The sequence below is a fragment of the Pipistrellus hanaki genome (assembly GCF_964339955.1).
Source record: "Pipistrellus hanaki genome assembly, chromosome: 1".
Taxonomy (NCBI): domain Eukaryota; kingdom Metazoa; phylum Chordata; class Mammalia; order Chiroptera; family Vespertilionidae; genus Pipistrellus; species Pipistrellus hanaki.
Genome location: NC_140503.1, coordinates 140206280 through 140219834, shown reverse-complemented (window position 1 = coordinate 140219834; position 13555 = coordinate 140206280).

Sequence of the window (13555 nt, the reverse complement as noted above, 5' to 3'; positions counted from 1 at the left end):
ATGATTTCACTTAAATATAGAATCTAATGAACAAAATAGACAAACAAAATAGAAACAGACTCATAGATACAGAGAGCAGATTGATAGCTGTCAGAGGTGAGGGAGTTTGGGGGTGGGGGTGAAAAAGGTGAAGGGATTAAGTAAAAAGAAAAACACAACCCTCATAAACAACAGTATGGGGATTAGCAGAGGAAAAGAGGGTGTAGGGGAAGGTAGGAGAGGGTAAAGGACGGATCAATGGTGACGCAATGAGACTTGACTTGAGGTGGATGGTGAACACACAATATAATATACAGATAATGTATTATTGAATTGTACCCCTGAAATCTATATAATTTTATTAACCAATGTCACTCCAATAAATTCAATTTTAAAATGCTTCTATGGGTTTTCTTTCAATTTCCACAAATGCAGTTTTCAACCAAAAAGGATCCTAATAACTAGAAGATTTTGAGCTAGTTATGTTTTCAGCTACATGCTTTTTGGATGACTGCTTCCTTTATTAAACATTTTAGTTAGGTTTCTACTAACTCATAATATTATATTTTAGGCTGCAGTCGTTGAGCTAATATCACAGCCCTATTGTATATAGACATTTCATTCTCTTTAGTATTTATAATTGTCAATGCAATTGGTTCTTGAAATTGCCACAGGAAACACAATAGATGTGTTATGCCACCTTTGGATTATTAATTGCTCTGGGTGGCTCTCTATTTATATGTGTTGAACATAGATGAGAGAAAAGTGAACATATGTTTCTAAATTTCTGGGAAATTATTTAGAGGTGAACAATGAAGCAACTGCACAATGGATAGTTTGCTTACTTGAAAAATATTTCAATAGAAATAGGATGACTAGACACTTGCTAGAGAATCTGATCTCCTGGTTTCTCTTAACATGGAGGGGATACCTCATGTTTTGTCTAACCATTTGTCCTTCAATAAGGAAACAGCAGACAACATTTTCTTTGTAATTATTTAGAGAAGTAACGAGAAATTGTTTTTTGTTGTTTTTTTTTTTTTGCACAGTATTTTGAGGTCCTAAGAAAAGTAACACTCTCCTCACATTGTTTCTGAATTAGGTAACATAGTTTTATGTGCTTTTCATTAAATTTTAGAGACTTTAGAGAAACTTGGTCCTGGCCATAGGGACAATGCACTAAGAGGGGAGAGAAGAAAAGAGATGGCTTCTAGAGCTCTTACAGTCACAGGATTTTTATTTGATTGTAAACTCTGACAACTAACTCTAACCAGAGTCCAGAAAGAGTCTTGCTTATGGGCAAGGAGAGGAATGTCTTAAGGGGCATGATGAAATGAGAGGCAAAGAAAAAGGGGAGATAGAGAGGAAGAAAGTAAGGGAACAGAAGAAGGAGAGAGAGAGATCCTATAACCATTTGGTGAAAAAACTATTTTCCCCCCTATTGTATGTCTTGGTACCTTTGTCAAAAAACATTTGATCATGTAAGCAAGAGTTTATTTCTGGGTTCTCTATTCTATTCCATTAGTCTATATATCTGATTTATGGCAGTACTGTTGCTTTGCAGTACGTTTTAAAATTAGGGAGCATGAGTCGTCCAACTTTGTTCTTCGTTTTTCAAGTTTGTTTTGGTTATTTTGGGTCCTTTGAGTTTCCATGTTAAGTTTTAGGATCATGCTATCAATTTCTGCAAAGATGTTAGTTGTAAATTTAATAAGATTGCATTGAATCTGTAGATCAATTTGGGAAGTATTGCCATCTTAAATATTAATTCTTCTGATACATGAACATAAAGTATTTGTTCATTTATTTTGATATTAATTTCTTTCAACAATGTCTTATAATTTTCAGAGCATAAGTTTTGCACTTCTGTTAAATTTTATCATAAATATTTTTTTCATTTGAATGCTATTGGAAGTGGAATTATTTTCTTAATATTATTTTCTAATTCTTCATTGCAAATGTATAGAAAATTATAGATTTTTGCATATTAATCTTGTACTCTACAATCTTGCTGAACTTATTTATTAGTTTTAGTAGTTTTTTAGTGAATTCCTTAGAATTTTTCCATGTGTATGACCATGTCATCTGTGAATAAAATAGCTTTATTTCTTCTATTCCAAACTAGATGCCTTTTATTTTGTTTTCTTACCTAATAGCCCTGAGTAGACTTTCCAGTACAGTATTGAATCCAGGTGGTAAAAGCAGACATCTTTATCTTGTTCCTGATCTTCAGAGGAGAGGACCCAGTCTTTTCCCATTTAGTATGGTATTAACTGCAGGTTTTTTGTGGATGTTCTCTATCAGATTTAGGAAGTTCCCCTCTATCCTAGTTTTCTTAGAGTTTTTCTATTTTTTTATTTTTATAAATAGGTGTTGGATTTTGTCAATACTTTATTTGCATTTATTAGTATGATCATATGACTTTTCTTTATTAACTTGTTGATGTGATAAATGACATTAATTCATTTTCAAATATTGAACCGGTCTTGCAACACCCATAATAAACCTCACTTTGTCACGGTGTACTGGTATAATTATTTTTAAACAAATTTTTATTTGTTTTGCCAATATTTTGCTGAGGACTTTTAAAATCTATATTCATAAGAGATATTGGCCTATCATTTTCTTCTTTACATGAAGTCTTTGTCTGGTTTGGGTATTAAGGTAATGCTGGCCTCATAAAAATCAAGTCTGTTTGTCTCTTCCTGACCACACTCAGCTGTTAAGCTTCGCTAAGTGCTGTGTGATTGCTATGTTGTTTCAACAATGCCCTGTGATCTGTCAACACAGGTAGATCCAAAAGTTTGAGCTCCTTGGAAGGAGTCCTTTTTAAATCAGTGTTTGGAGACTTCTTCTGACCCCAAAAGAGCTTTCTTATCTGTTCTTTTTTCTTCAATCTCTTTGGCAAACTAACTGATCTATGGTTTCATATATACCGCTAATGAATTTACAAATTTCCTGTTAATTGCTTTCACCTCAACTTTCATTGTTTTTGAGAGAATCTTTAGGCTTGAATTTTCCCATACTCTATTGCAAACGGAGTCAGTTCCTTTGGGAAGAGGTATCAAGCCTTCTGATTTCAGGCCTGACTCTCCCCCTCAGCAAAACCTCTGAGCCAAGTGTCTGGAGATACAGGTGGGAACAGTGAGGTGTGTCCTCAGAGTGAAATGGCTGCTTTAGGAGCTGAGCACTGGGCAGAGTCCTGGTACAGCTGCGGCCTCTGGTCTTCTGTCTTGGGCAAGGGATGAGAAGGTCCAGGGCAAGGGTAATTGGAGCCCCGCTATTCTCTGTGCTCGGCCCCAAGGGTAGCAAGAAGCTAGGAAAATTCCAGGGCAGGACAAACAGGGAAACCGAAACAAGAAAATTAAACAAAACCAAACAGTTTGGACAGCTTACAGCTGGTTTGTAAATAACAAGCCATTAACTTCCCCAGACCACGGACACTTGAAAGCAAATGGTTAAAGCCTCCCCAACTACAGAATGCAGGAAAAGAGGAGGGAGTGGAAAGGAAAAAAGGGCAGTTGTATTTCACTCCCTAACAGAAAAGCCAGCCATCTCGGGGCCTGGCAAGATAAAATTGCTAGATGCTTCTCATGAATTCTGAGGAAAGCCATAACAAAGTAAAAGGGAAGCCTTGAGAGTTGATCTGTACCAAGATACCTGGCAGAGGAATTTTGAAACCTATAGACATAAGGGCATATAAGCCCTTGACTCCCCCCCCCCCCTCCACCCCCCCCACCAGACTTGTTCCCAAGCTAGTTGAGAAGTCCATCTGCACCTGATAGGCAGATATATTCTGATAAATTTGCTGGCTTTGCTTCTTTAATAAATTAACTTTGCTAACACAATCATTGGGTGTCATTGGGCAGCCCTCTCCCTCCGACCCAGGGCGCTGCTCCATACACCTTTTCTGGCGTCTGTGAGGTGCCTATGACACCTCCGTGGAGGGGGGCGGGACTGGGTGAAAGTAGAGAGAGTCACCAGACCCCTCTTCAAAGTCTCCTCTGTATTAGATTCTAGGGAACGACGTGTTCTTTAAGCCCCTTCCCCGTGTGATTCTAAATTTGATTTTGCTAGCACCAAGCTAGAATGAGGTCAACAGAGGCTCCTTTTTTTTTTTTTTTTACTTTTAATATATATATATATTTTCTTTTTAAAAAAATATATTTTATTGATTTTTCACAGAGAGGAAGAGAGAGGGATAGAGAGTTAGGAACACCGATGAGAGAGAATCATCGATCAGCTGCCTCCTGCACACCTTCTACTGGGGATATGCCCGCAACCAAGGTACATGCGCTTGACTGGAATCAAACCTGGGACTTTTCAGTCCACAAGCCGTTGCTCTATCCACTGAGCCAAGCCGGTTTCAGCTAAAATATATTTTTATTGTTGATAGTATTACGGACATCTCCCATTTTCACCCCTTTACCCTTCTCCTCCCAGCCCCTAACCCTCCTCTCCCCCAGGTCTTCACTACCCTATACAGAGGCTTCTTGATGTACATTTGAGAACTATCAGCTTCACTGCTTTGGAATAAATTAGTTGATGGGAACATTTTTAGGGCAACTTGAAAATTCCAAGTTTTCCTCTCAAGTTTAAGTAGATAACCTCTTGCCTTAGTGATTCAAGTTGTGGTCATCATTGTCTGCTCCACCTTTCCGACCTTTGGTGGTGACTTCCCTGATCTTTGCTTCCCCAGATCTTCAAGTAAATTTTAATTCTTGTATTAATCCTTTTATTTCTGAGTTCTTAGAGTGGCTCTGCTTTTCAATCAAGTCCATACTGAAAGGAAACCAGTTTTCAGGACAGGCGTTTTAGTAGTTGTCATTTAGTTGAGAGGAACCACAAATCCTAAGAAGAAAGATGAAAGTAGTGTAAGAATGAAAGGGGTGGGCAACAGGTCCTGGAGAAGACAGAAGGACTTGAGGTCAAGAGTATTGAATTTCCCACCTGGTGTGGCTCAGTGAATGAGTGTCGACCTATGAACCAGGAAGTCATGGTTTGATTCCTGATTAGGGCACATGCCCAGATTGCAGTCTTGATCCCCAGAGTGGGCTGTGCAGGAAACATCCGAGCAATGATTCTCATCACTGATGTTGCTGTCTCTTCCTCTCCCTTCCTCTCTGAAATCAATACAAATATATATATTTGTATTGATTTCAAGATTATATTATATAATCTTGTTAAATGGATTATCCTTGATCAGAAAAGGAAAAAAAAAACAGCTAGAAATAACTTAAGAATAGATACTATATTAGAATTAGTTTGGCTCCTCTGAGAAGCAGATACTAGGATGGAATTAAGTATGCCAGTTAATTACTGGAGAAAATGCCTATGAGGAAAAATGGGGATGATGTTGGAGGAGGCAGATATGACTCTGGTTCAAAAAATATGAAAAAGGAAAAGTTGAGTAAGGAGTATCTTGGATGCCTTGCAATTCTAAGAAAGTTTTGACAAGGCCTTGGGGGAAATCCTTGAATCAAAGTAAGAAAGGTCCAGAGATACAGGGTGGAAGGTCTACCTTCATATCTCTGGCACACCAGTCATTGGCTGACATGGAAATTGTGCCCACAGCTCAAACTCCAGGATGGATTTGGAACATAAGAGTTGGGTCTATCAGTCGGTTATAGTCCCCAAAGTCAGGAAACCAAAAGGCACATATTTATGCCCACTACAAATGGAGATACAGATGCTGGTGTAGGTTTCAGAGTGGGGAATGAAAAGTTGAGGTGATCTCTGCCTTAGTATTCTTATTTGTGAATGAGAATAATAGTGAGAATAATAATCTGAGGTTTCTTTGTTGCAGAAGACCAGAGAAAAACCAAGCAATGCTTTTAGAGAAAAGGAGTTACACTGTTTATTATGCTGGCTGACTCAGTGGAATAACTTCCCAAATCTGAGCAAAGTAACATGCACGGAGCTTCTTTTTTATATCATTCTGCCATTTTTGTCCCTCAGATATGGATTATGCTTCTGGTCCTTTTTGTGGGCTTTGCAAAAAGGCCCTAGGTGTTGGGCATCACCAGACCGTATGTAATGGTCTGGCCTGGTGCCAGCACTAATAACCCCCCTCTGGGGCTGTGCACTGTTCATAGTTTAATGGCTTCTGTGAAATGTGAGCATTTTACAGATAACAGGTCCTGCAAGACCAGTTTCTGGAAAGAGGCAGGGACTTAATTATAGGTTATCAAGGATGTACACTGGGTTTTCTGGCACAGATTTAGATTGCTAGCCCCCCAAATATCAGGATTACACTGGAATTAGCCTTGTAGCTTTCTCACTTCTAATCTAAAATTTCAAGTAAGTTAGCACTTTTTTTCTTGTTTTACTTAAATAAAGAATTGGCCCTGTTGGTGTGTTCAGTAGCTGAGCATCGACCTTTGAACTAGGAAGTCACAGTTCAATTCCTGGTTAGAGCACATGCCAGGGTTGTGGGCTTGATCCTCAGTAGGGGTCATGTAGGAGGCAGCAGAACAATGATTTCCTATCATCATTGATGTTTCTATCTTTTTCTCCCTCCTTTTCTTCTCTAAAATCAATAAAAATATATTTAAAAATAAATATAATTAATTTATAAGGCTTAACAATAAAATAATATAGAAGAGCCTGTAATAATAACCCACTAACAATAATAATAGCAATGCCTTAACTTTTACTGAATGCTTTCTAAGAAATTTTTATGAAATCTTTCAATAAAGGCCCTACTTTTTTAATACTCAATTCTGACCTTTGAGGACAATCACTTCTAGCCATTCTATTTTGAATTCTCAAAGGGTTATTTTCATATCCTTAAAATAATATGTATAGATCTACATTTTCTTGATTTATCAGTTTGTCTATTATTTTGTGATAGGTGGTCATCTTTGAAAACTGCTTTAATGTTTTCAAGAGTTAGATGTTATGAAATAGTATCTTATACTGAGAGAATGGTTCAAAAAGACTTAGCATTCATAAAAAGGAAACATATAATAGACTATTCTGACTATAGATGAAAATGCATGAAATACAACTAAAACAATCAACCAAATGGAATCTCAGAGGAAGGTGGGGGAAAGTGGGTAAATGAAAGGTGATCAATCAAAGAACTAGTATGACTATATGCATAGCCCATGAACACAGAAAATAGGGTAGTGAAGGCCTAAGGAGGGTGTGTGGTGGGGATGGGCTGGTGGGGTCAATGGGGAAAAAATGAGACATATGTAATCTATAATAATAATAATAATAATAATAATAATAATAAAAAGATAAATATGCAAATTGACCATACCTTTATGATGCCCACCAGCCAATCAGGAGTGAGTATGCAAATCAACCCAACAATGATGGCAAAGACTGAAGACTAAGAGGCTTGGCTTCTCTGTTGTGGCCTGAGCAAAGGCCTGAGTCCCAGGTGCCAGAGGAAAACTGGTGCTAGCAGCCAGGGGAAGAAAGGCCTATTGTACGAATCTTTGTGCAACAGGTCTGTAGTACAACAATAAAGAGAAAATAAAACAAATAAATAAAATTAAAATACACATTTCAAAAGGGAACAAAAATTCAACTACAGAAATAGCCAACCAAATACATTTCACCAATTCTATCAGATAATACGTACCAAATTGTAGAGTTACCTTGTTACCTTGAGCAAGTAAAAAGAATCATGTGGAAGCTGCCATTCCAAACATTCATGATAGGCTGTAAAGATGTGGGATTAATTAACTACAGGATTGATATGTGTACATGTTGAGCAACTCTTTTATTAACTGGTGTTGAAAACAGTTTTATATTTAACCTAATACTGAGTAACACATTTTTTATTTGTTCACTTCTTTTTCGAATCACCCTAAGTTATGTATGTTAAAGATTTATTCGTAATGCAATATGTGTGCTATATGTAACTTTGATCTTTTCTTTTTAATAAAGTTAAGCTCACTAAAATAACAACAAACGAAAAAGGGGAAAACATCAAAATGAATTGTGAAAAATTATTTAAAAGTTTAAAGTATTTATATTTAAACCAGATCTATCTTACACAATAGGAAATGATATTTAAAAAATTTCCACCACTGTAAGTACAGCTTCTAAAAGGGAATAGAGAGATCCTGTGTATTACCAGTCAAATTGCTGGCAGTTGAGGCCCAAGTTTGGTAATTTTAAAACAGATTCATTTAAAATGATTTATTTAAGAAACATTTTGAACAATTGTTCTGACAGTTGGAAATATGTTTGGTCAACAGGAAACTGAATTATTTCAATAGTTTATTTTCTTCTTCCTTTGTGGAGTTACCAGAATAAGAAAAGATAGATCCAACATTTACACTGAAATTAGTCCCATTGTAACTTTGCAGCAGAACTATAATCCCCCCCACCACGAGTTATGTTTTAGAGATGCTTGCACATCATGTGGTCAAGGTAAGCACACTGAATGAGTAGAGGATGTTCAGAGCATTCTAAGTTAGTCTGTGTCCTTTATTCACTCTGCATTCCTGGGGTGAGGAATAATCTTGTCACTGGGAGATTTATTATGTTTACTGGAGAACCGGTGATGTCAATATTATTAAATGATATCTTGTTCTCTCCATGTATGCCAGTGCTATGCTTTTATCCATAATGAATTGAAAGATCTGAATTGTTAATATTAAAAACAGGAAAATAAATTCTTAGATTTCTATCTTCTATCAAATATAATCTCTGTTCTCTGTAGTGACTCAGAACTCCTGATTTTAGGAAGACATAACAGAATTTTGTTGATTTAATGTGTAATAATGGCAAATTATGAAGATCTTGACCCACACCTCTGAAATAACTCCTCAATAGTTAACAATAATTTCAGGCAAATGGCAGTGTGTTATTGAAGGTTTATTATTGTTTTTTTTAATCCCATTTACAGGTTACTTCTTTGTTAATGAAATTTTCCTAAAGCTGACGAAAGAGAGTAAGGATATTCTAGACTTATGCTGTCCAATGTGGTAGCCATTAGCCACAAGTAGCTATTAAGCATTGATATGTGGCTAGTTTGGTTTGAGAAGTTCTCTAAGTGTAAAATGTATTTCAAATCTAAATACAAAAAAAGTAAGATGGCTATTGATTACATGTTGATTTGAAAACATTTTGGATATTTTGACCTAAATAAGAAATACATATATATTAATTAATCTTAACTCTTTAACTTTAGACTTACATATGTGGCTCACATTACATATGTATTAGATAGCATGGCTATAGAAGATTTGAGAAGAAAAGATTAAGTCAAATCAGGATACTTGTCTACTACAAGACAGAAAGGGATTTAAAAGGAAAAATAAAGAAAAGGCAGGAAGAGTAGAAATCAGGAAAATATGGTGGAAATAAAATAAATATCTAAGTAATCAGATCTAGGAGTCTCATGATCTTACAAATGAGATCAGAGGCATTTAGGTGACAGAAATGTGCTCATAAAAGGAAGAAATGTTGTTTTCAGTTTTTCAAGTTATTCTGTGTCAGGAATATTGGCATGTTGTACTTCGCCTTTTCTTTAATGCTAGGGTATGGGCACTATTCTAGAGATAGGCAGGTGGAAAAAATTCAGTACTAGACAGAGGAGAAAAGAAGATTTCTTTTGAAACCGTATTTTATTATTCGAGACAAGGTGTTATGTAATAGCTAATCACCTCAATGGTATTAATGCTCTGAGTAGCATATTATTACTCTCACAATTTTAAAATCCTTTCTGATTAATTTCAAAGATTCCATTCCTAGAAGAATAACTTGCAGGCTAACTTTCTGAAAATATACAAGAATATATGAATACTTGATCAGTTGAATAGGAGGAAAAAATATATACTGTGTTTATATGTGTGCTCATAAATTTAACATGCCCATCTGGTGAAGGCAATTGGCAGCTACCTTAGGCAATAAACTCTTAGTTTTGATAAAAATCATTCAACACCTGGCATTTTTGCAAGGCTAGAAAGGATTATCATTTACAGAAGTAAAAGGTGGTAATTTATTAGTTCATTGAAATTTTCATTATGATTTCATGTGAGAAAATATCTGCATATCATCAAAAGAAAATTCACAACCATCAAACCCCTTAAAATATAATGAAAAAATATAGTCTCTTGTTATTTATGGACAAAAAGAACTTGAGGAATTTTTTTTTTCAAATCCTTGCTTTATATATCAAATTAACTTTGAACTAAATATTATAAAAAATAAACTATACTGAATCATTATTTTAAGTCTTGTCATTAGTTTACTTTATCCAGAGAATAGTGCATTAACACGCATTTTCTTTCATTGGATTTTTCTTTCATTCAATAAATATTTATCTACCTACTACGTGCCAAGAATTAACTAGAGTATTAAGGATTGAGAACAATAAAAACCATGTTCATGTTGTCACGTTACTGTTGGTCTAGTGGAGGAAATAGCCAAATGAGCAGAAAAGTTAAATAAAATGAGAGCAAGAGTGCAAGAGGGAGCTGAACCAAGCGTTGTGGGGCACAGAGGGGAGCTGGTAACCTTCTTAGTGGGCAGGTGGAAGGGGCTTTACAAAAGAGGAGACTTCCGACCAGTTTTGAGAAATAAGTAAGAGATGAGAGGGGATTTGAGGAGAGTATCTTTCTTGCCAGGAGAGGAGTATGTTAAAAATAAAGAGACAAGAAAGAAGTTGTGGAGAGATTAAGAATAGGGTTTGTGGAGTGATGAGAGAGTAGTGGGTTTAGCCTTTGTGTTATATACAGTAATGAATTCAGTAGGTACCAACACTTATATAAAAGGGAGAAACCTTCATTTTCCTCAAAAAATTTATTTCTGCTGAAACCGGTTTTGCTCAATGGATAGAGCATCGGTCTCTGGATTGAAAGGTCCCAGTTTAGATTCCGGTCAAGGGCATGTACATTGGCTGCGGGCACATCCCTGGTGGGGGGTGTGCAGGAGGCAGCTGGTTGATGTTTCTCTCTCATTGATGTTTCTAACTCTCTATCCCTCTCCCTTCCTCTTTGTAAAGAATCAATAAAATATATATTTTTTAAAAAATTCCTTTCTTCCACAATAATAGTTAATGCTGTAGGAACATGGATACAAGGTAATGCATTTCTGAAATACTCAAGTTGAATAAAGATGTCTAAATAGAGGCTATAACTGCTGTTCTGTTTATGAATGAAGAATTTCTCTGCCTTTTACAATGTACCTTGTACATTGTCCATTAAGAGTGTATATCTGGCAGAAAGAAAATCATTATGTAGCAGGGGTAAAATAAATCTATAGAAAGCACAATGTACTCAAGTTGAGCTTTCTATTGGTAAGTGGCAAAGAGATGGTTACAAAGAAATAGACCGGTCAGATGACAATAGAGCTGTTATTTATGTTTGTTGACACAGTACTTAGACCACGGAGTTTGGTGCCAATCACCTTCAGGTTACTGCGATTCTTTATTAATTGTAAACACTTGGGAAAGTCAATCCATTTTTTGAAGATTTAGTTTCCTCTTCTGAAAAATGAAGATGATAATAATAATAATACTTCATAGGGTTGTTGTGAGATTGAGAAATCTTAGTAACACTCTTGGCACAGAACCTGTGAATTGGGCATGTTTAATGAATGGTAGATATTATTAGTATTAATTTTTCTTGTCATTTAAAAAAAATCTTGACATTGCTTATCTATCTTCTGGCATTATTTCTGGTATATCTCTTACTTCTTGAGGCCAGAAAGTAATCAACAAAGGGGAAGCTTTATGGAGAGAATAGCTTTAAACCTAATAGTGCTTCCTGCCTTAGAAAAATCTAAATTGAAGAGAAGTTTTTGTGGTGGCTAGCACACAAAGTGAAAACTCAAACTCGGGAGATCAAGTAATAGTTATTTGTGTCTAGCTATGGGCATAGAATTATGTAGATCATATTGTACCTCTCTGATTTTCAGTTTTCTTGTCTGTAAGGGGTTGGGTTAAATATTCTCTGGCTCCAATTCCAAATTGTTTTTGTTAAAATTGGATGTGGGTATATCTGAAAAAAGAAAAACTAAACAGGACAGAGTTCATTTCTCTCTCACAAAAAAGCCCAGCTGGCGTGGCTCAGTGGCTGAGCATCAACCTCTGAACCAGGAGGTCACAGTTTAATTCCCAGTCAGGGGCATATGTCCAGGCTTCTGGCTGAATCCCTAGTGTGGGGTGTGCAGGAGACAGCCAATCAATGATTCTCTCTCATCATTGGTGTTTCTATCTCTCTTCCCTCTCCTTCCCTCTCTGAAATCAATAAAAAAAAATGTATTTTTAGAAAACAAAAACATAAGCATCTAGGATATAGCCATCCAGGTATAGCATGGCAGATGAGCTCTGCAAAAACCTCAAAAGCCTAACCTTCTTTTGACGATCCTTGAGAAAGTAGTCCCTCTCTTCTTTACTCAAGGTAGAGGCTGGTTCAAAAAGATCAAAAACTAGACTTTGCAAGGTGGGTGAGTCAGCAAAGACTAACCTGTACATGCCTTTATGGGCACAAAAGATAGAAAAGGTCTAAGTATAGCAACTGCCTGTTACAGGTGCTATCGACACTGTAATGACTGAAATGAACCCTCCATTTTCTATTTATGTGAATTTTTGCACAGACTCCAGGAAAGTGAAGGCTGCCAATTTGAGTTGTGATGAAATGTGAGGATCTGCTGTTCTTGGACTTCTTTTCCAATAAATTCAGCTGGTCATATTGATCAGTAGATACATGTAAATAGCTTCAAATTTTTAAATTTTATTTTTAAATTAAATTTATTGGGTGCTATTGGTTAATAAAATTATATATAACTTCAAATTTAAAAGTAGAATTGCAGTGTGTTTTTTAAATAATATTGGTGCTTTAATAGTTTTCTTCTAATCATGTCATTTGTCTTCTTGTATATGACACTGTCAAATACACAGTTGTAATTTTACTTGTAATATGCATTATTTGTCAGTTTTATTATACAGTATAAGCTATGGATCTCATGTGCATATAGAAAGACAGGAATCTACAATAGCTCTACCCCAAGTTGCCCAAATGTTACTGAAGTACTAAGTAACCATGAACACAGGACTGAGAAATTCCCATTCACTCTGTGATATCAAGTTTAGAATGTCAGCTAACTGTTGATTTCTTTATACTTTTGATACTACTTGGACCTGTATGTCTTTTGAAAGACATTGGTGGGGTCTGTATCCCTTTTGTATTTTAAATAAATAAATGTTCATATTCTGTTGAAGATGATAGAAATGTACAATGTTTATGCTTCTCCAGCCAGTTTGTCTGTGCTGGAAAATAAAAAATATATATAACTGAAAGCCTATTTATTAAAAAAAAAAAAAAAAAAAAAAAAAAAAAAAAAGATGTGGCCTTAGATAGACGTGGTCAATGGGGAGAAAAAAGGGACAGATGTAATATTTTCAGCAATAAACTTTTTTTTTTTTTTTTTTTAAATAGTGACTGGAGTGCCAGAGTTGCAGCCAGAAGTGATGTCCACACATTGGGCATCAGGAATAAAGTGACAAAGAATAATGAGCAAAGCGCACACCAGCTACTCATAACGAAGGTTGCATAGTACTGTGATTACCCAAGGCTTTCAGTGGGTTTTGATTGACTTGAAATACCTT